This window comes from Ceratotherium simum, chromosome 8 (assembly GCF_057802395.1).
Source record: "Ceratotherium simum simum isolate JZ-2026a chromosome 8, ASM5780239v1, whole genome shotgun sequence".
NCBI classification, from domain to species: Eukaryota; Metazoa; Chordata; class Mammalia; order Perissodactyla; family Rhinocerotidae; genus Ceratotherium; species Ceratotherium simum.
This window is the reverse complement of record NC_141907.1, coordinates 67,210,600-67,217,500: the sequence shown is the minus strand read 5'-3', so window position 1 is coordinate 67,217,500 and position 6,901 is coordinate 67,210,600.

Here is a 6,901-nt window from a genome sequence, read left to right as displayed (position 1 = left end):
GAAAGTGTAGCTGGGAGTTTAGCTGATCGCTTTAGGATTAGGTTGGAAGAGTTTTTTTCCTGTCATTTGTTCTATTTGTAAAATATAGAAATTGATAAAACGTTCAGTTGGAAGGCTTTTGGTATCTGTTATTAGGATTCAGGGAATTGATACCCACTAACTTGGAAAATCTTCATAGTTAACTACTCATTTGAATGTTAATAAATGTTCTACCCTGAGTGGTAATTTAAGACCCTATAAATTCAGCTAAGTCAAGCCAGAATGCTGAGAATAGTTGCTAGAAAAAAGTAACAATATAAATGAGAAATGGTCTAATTCTGTAGTGTAGAGTGAGGTGATTTTTGTAATTTTTTTTATGTGGAGTTGAATCATGTTTGATGTTAAGAATTGACCTCCAACTAGGCAAGCATTTTAGTGAACAAAAATTAGTTAAGTTAAACCTTTATCATAGGCATCTAAATTGGGGGCCTGCAGCCTGTTTTTGTAACAGTATTGCCACACAGCTATGTTTATTTGTTTATGTATCATGTGTGGCTGTTTTTGCACCACAACAGAGTTGAGTACCAAGGACAGAGAACTGTAAAGCCTAAAGTATTTACTCTGGCCCTTTACGGAAAAGGTTTGTAGACCCCTGATCTAATTTAGTGAATTTGTGTTGGGATTGTTAAGCAGCACTGTGATTATTTTATGTAAATATTACACATCAAAACCTTTTTAAAAAAGGAGGTAAAATGATTGGATTCAAAACTAGGTTTTAAAAAGTGAGGTTTGTTGGCATTGGCTAATGTAAAGCTATCAAATTAATTTTGATTCTTTATGTTACAATGTTACCCTGCCCCATGATTTGGTAGATTTAATTAGTAGAAAATGAGAGATGAAAGCTGTACTCAGGTTTAATTCTTTGCCCACAGTAATTGAATGTTTTAATTTGGGGTGGGGTGATTCATTCCCACTTTTGACTTTTTATAAAAGTTGTACTTGCACATAGAGTTAAGGAAAAACAACTCGTGATTTTTATACTATTTGTTTCCATATAGTCTTAAGTCACATTTAAAGTGCTATTCTCAGATCCATTTCAGGCATTATCTCTTGACCTAGATGAATATTTTTCTGCGTACCAGGCTCTAGTTTACTTGCAAACTTGGCACAGAATTGAAGAATTCTCCCTTTATACAAATCCATTTATCAGCTGCATGTTTTTCTTAGGTCTTCTATATTCCAATCATTGCCCTTTAGAACTGTTGAACAACTTGAGTTGGAACTTTGCCATCATTTTGGACAGGGTGGGGGGGTTCCCTTTGCCTGTCAATTTAGATCCTTTATTTTCCTGAATCCTGGAGTTTTCTTATTTTTGTGCAGCCTATCTTTTTGCTTCTGAGACTTTCTTGTCTAAAAAGGTGAATTCCACCCTCTAACTGGATTACTAGTTTGGCTAGATGTAGAATTCTAGGTTTGGTGAAGAAACTTGATGTTATTTTGATTCCTGATCATTCATAGGAGATAGTTTTACTCTAAAATCGCTTAGGGTTTTACATCTGTCACCAGTGTTCTCAAATTTCATCACTGTCTTGGGTTAATTTCATCCATTGTGTTGGGCACTCACTGGGTCCTGTCGTTGTGTAAACTTGCTCTTCAATTCTGGGAATTGTTACTGAACTGATTCTTTCTTCATCCCCTTCTCCACCACCCCAATCCTTCTATTCTCTAGAATTCTTATTATTTGGGTGTGAGCCTTGGACATCTATTTCCTATTTTTCATTGCAGTTATACTTTGTGAGCAGTTTTTACAACTTAACTTGTTTTTAAGGTTTAAATTTCAGTCATCTCAATCTAAGACCTACACCCTCCAACTTGTGTTACAAGTAGCAACCTGTTTTTACATGGATGCATTATCTTTTTATCATCTCTAAGGTTATTAATAAGTTTAAAAGTTTGTTTCTCCAAGATGCTTTACTTGCCTGTTGCTTCGGCTTCTGCCTTTCATAGTAGAGATTTTCCTTAAATGTTTGGTGATCCTTGGCTCATACTTAGGAGTGGAGCATTTTAAAAGCGAATTGGATGTTGTGAATTTGTGTGTGGGGCTGGGAGGTGGGGGCTTCTCAATTATGGGGTCACTGTTGGGTGATCTGGCTTTGTCATTTTATTGAGGGAACACCTTGTTACGTGTCCCCCCCCCCCCACCTCCCCTTGAGCTGGTCATGTTCACCAGAGACGTCTTTCCACTCTGCCACCTGATGGGTAAAAAACCTGGCTGCCAGTGTTCTGGGAACCCAGTGGGGGAAGAAAGCTGAGGGATCTGAACAAGTAAACTATTTCAATTCCTTTGTTTTCATCACTGTATGCCTATTGAGTCCAAAGACCACCCGCTCATACCCGCTTCAGATAATCTCCAGTTTTCTGCCAGGATGGGGGAGTTGAGTTGTCCAGCAGTACAGAGGATCTGTGGGTTTAACTGCTTGTCAGACTTACAACCAATCCTCTTTTAGTCCCTTTTACCTCTATCTCCGGAGGTACTTGGGCTGCCAATTGCTAAGCCCTTGGGGGGGGGGGTTCTGTGCTATAATCTGAGTTATCTTCACTGCTGACAGAATACTCAGTTTTCTTGTCTGCTTAGTCAATTACTATTTGTTGTTCATAAGCTTTGTAGCTTCTAAAATTTTGTTGCTGTTGTCTCCTATCCCATTCATGCTCCTTGCAGTTTTTTTTATGTTGTCCCTCACCTTGCGTTTTTTTTAAAGTATTGGGTTTTAGTATGATTTCAGAAGGGCCTAGAAGTGATGGTCTGTTTTTAGTAGCTTTTTTATTTGTTTGGGGGGTGGTTGGTGATGGAAGATTTAGGGGAACTAAAAGGGGCAGGTAAATTAAAATACTAACAGCTCAGAACCCTTCCAGAATTTGGCCAACAAAGTAAAGTTCACAAGTTTGCTAGTTTATTACAGAATCAACTTCTGTTTACTAATGGACAGTGTTAGGTAGCTTTGATTTCAATTCTTCATCAGTTCTGTAGACTCTTATTTGAGCTACTAATCCCACTTCTTTTCAAGTAATGTATGAGCTTTCTAGGTTTGCTGTCCTAATTCAAATTTTGATACCTTTTGGTTTACTAGATGTCTGCTACCAGGTGAGTTACTCATTCTGGGGTTCTGGGTTTCCTCTTTTATTCCTTCCCTAACCTTCAGTGTGTATCATAAAGTTGCAAGTCTTCTTACCACATTACTCTTTCCAAGCTGGGATGGTAATTGCTTCCTTGTTCTTTGTTGTGCACAAGTTAGAATACAATGTGTGGAACACCTGTCCAGGTGCCCTTCATGCTGAGATAATTTTGAAAAGTAATCTCACTAATAATATTAGGATCCAATTATTAGGGCTTTCTTATTAGGCCTTTGCATTCTATACTGTAGTCTCTGTGCTTTTATTGTTTTACTGCTTGGAAATGTTCTTTGAAGTTGTTATCATGTACTTTAAAAGTACTTTATGTTTAGAGCCTCGAGGTATTGGAAATTTTAAAAACCAGGACTGAACTCACTGTCCACCACAGTGTTTGTGTTGGTCCTAAAATGTGTAATGGGTTTATTTGGTTTGGGGTAAGATTAAACAGAAATGTCAAAATCTAGATCTATGCATAAATACACATCTTAGTATTTCTCAGAGCAGTTTACTTACTAGTGAAATGTGTCCGTGTACTGATAAGGATGACCCCAAACTATTCCTAAAAAGTCGTTTTTACTACCTGCTTTTGACAAGGGTGAAAAGGGTACATACTTTTATTGTTTTTTCACTACTGGCCATATTTAGTTTGGGAGTCTAGCCTGAAAATTTTCCATAGGTAAAATGATTCTAGCAAAATGAATATCCAGTTGTGCAAATTGAGTCTGGCCTGTTAACTGCTGTCAACTGCCTGTAATCTTGAAAAATGGGGAAGGGTTGATTATAATCTGGTTGGCATTTCAAAGAGGACTTCAGGCCATTTACATCTGAATCACTTAATCAAAATTGGGGGTGTTTAAGGGGATTCTGTATTTACACCCCAAAGTGATCTTAGCTACACTAAAGTTTTAAGGACTGTTGCTTTAAGATGATTAAATATGCTATTTCATAAGGATTTTTTGTTTTTACTTTTATCTCATGTAAAGACAGACAAAGGTGCATGTTTCGTAAAACTTAACACCACTCAAGCATTTTAGTCATGGATCCTAAGTCTATCTTGAAAAAAAGTCGGAAGACTTAGTATTCCAGTGAGTGTACAGGATGACAATGAGCATGTGTACCAAATGGGGGAAGGGAGGCAGTGGGGGTGGCTGTATGTGGGAACTTGGTGAGTGGTTTTATTATTATTTTTAAATTCTCTACAGGCACAGTCCCCTTATTGCCTGTATAGTGCCCCTTTTGGTTTGTCACTGATGTCACTCATCCATTCCATTATTATGAATTAGTAATCAGCAACTCTGATTGAAATTGACTTGCTGTTGTCTTGAGTTGGGCTAGTTATATATTGCCCTCTTGTCCTTAGCGCCTTTTAGATTCTCTTCCAGCAGCCTCCCATTATAAATGGCTATAGTCTAGTAGCCTCAAGTAAAGACAGGGATCCAAGGGACTATGTAATTTAGGAAGACAGAGCAGTGGGGTAACTGCTAAATGTTAGTTTTCCCCAATAAGCCCTGTAAAGGCAGATAATTGTGGGGGGACAGAGGGGTGCTCTAAGAGCATGAAACAAGGACTTGGACAAAATTATTGTACTACTAAAAAAGGGTGAAATGCTTCATAGGAATTAGATCCTAAGAGAGAGGAAGATGTTCCTTGTTACAGCACTGCAAATCAGTTATTTTAGTTGTCATGGGAGGAATTCTTTAAATCTTCAAAGAAAATACAGGTAGACATTAGGAGAGGGGATAATTCATTATAAACAGTGAATAGAGGTTATTGGGTTCTATTTTGAGAAACTTAGATCTAAGTTACTTGATGTGTGGAAGATAGTTTACTTCAAGGCTAATTGCTATACATTTTATTTTGTAATCAGATAGGCTATATTCTGTTCATGCTTTAGAATATGAAAGCAAGTTTCCTTTCCTGGCTCTTATTTCATAACAATAAAATATTGGAAGAAACTTAAATCTGTTACTGCCAGTACCTAAATGTGACATTTAACATGTCATGGAAGCTATGCTTTGAATAAATACTTGAGAAAAGGAATTATATAATTGCCCTTTTTTTGTTATATGGATGGCCTTGGATTACACAGGGCTTAATCATGTTTTTAGAAAATACTTGCCAATCTCAGGCTGATGAAGTGGAACCCTTTTAAAAATAAAAATTGGAAGATGGCTCTTTGATATTGCAGTGTAGTTAAGAGATTGGCTAAGGCAATAAAACTTCGAAATGCTCAGAAATTTGTTGTAAACTGCTTTTATAATCATTGATATATAAAGCATGCTACTACTGATCATTTAGTTTTATGTATTAAGACCTATCAGCATGTCTTTTTTTAGTACCTGGTTGACTTGATTTTAAAACTAACATGATGTTCTCTGTACCGTTTAACATTTTCAAGACATTCTCCCCAAGCAAATTCTGTTGGAACGAAGTGTTTCCAGTTCTAGAAGCCTACTTCTAGAGTATTCATATGAAGTTTATAGCGGGCTTTAATGGGGTTTTAATTTGCACTAAGTTTTCTTCTGAAAGATTACTTATGTTCCAATTATAATGTAGTGCTTTTGTCTTACAATTAAACTCTTACGGCACTCATGTATTTTTTGCACTGTCTTGTCTTTTTTTTTTTTTTTTTTTTTAATTTAAGCTTTCCCCTCTTGGATGAATACTTTGAAATAACAAAGGTCTTATTTTCTTAGTTGAAAAGGTAAGGCAACCGCTATCATGTTTAAAATGACGAATTTTAAATGATGAGATTCTTTTGCAAGTTAGCATATGCATAATTAGTCAAATAGTATTACATGTTGAAGAGTCATTGAATTTGATGGAAAGAAAAAGGGCATTTTCTAGTTTTCTCCAGAATGTTCATGAGGAAGGATATTGAGAGTAGGAAGATGCTATATGGGGATGCTCAGTCTTTGGCCCCTACTGGGTTTGCTGTCAAATGTAGTAAGACCAATAAAAGCGGTGGTAGGCCTTTACACAGTCTTCTATAAATTTTTCAGAAAATGGTAAATTGAATTAGATGTGTATAATAGCAATAATGTTAACCAAGATATTCATACTCAATGTAAATACAGAGAAAGCCTAACGGTGTTGTTTCACTATTCCATTTCCTATGTTTGTGTTCCTTGAGAACTCTTTAAGGAATGTGGGTCACTCATAACGCTGGCCTGATGAGAGAGGTTGCCATTATGGCGTGTCATGGTGTGGTGTTGAGAGGTCTTCTGCTCCTGGGACCATGAATGACCTCTTTCTCTGTTACCAGCTTGTGATTTGCCTTTTTCTAAAAATGAGAGGCCGGAATTAAATAATGGGTTTTGTTGTTCTAGGTTCTGCCATGATTATGAGAGAATACGAACTTTCAAAACAAAATAAATCCTTTTCAGATTTATTAAAATATGTGGGACATATTCTATTTAGCAGATTTTAAAAATTTCTAGTTTAATTCATTCAATGAGATAGATTATTTCAAATGAAAGGTTTGAAGGCCAGCTTTGTCATTTGCTCTGTGATACTGGGCAAATAAAATTTAACTTCTCCAAGCATTAGTTTTTCCAACTGGAAAATACCTTCCTCAGGTGTGGTGGCTAAAGGATAGGCATGTGAAAAAGCTCTGAGGTTAGTAGTTCTCAAGTTCTCGTGGGATTAAACACACACTTTGAGGCCCCATCCCAGCCTTTAGCAGAATCTTCAGGGGTGGTGCCCAGGCATCTATATAATTACAATCCCTCAATGATTCTGATGCTGAGGG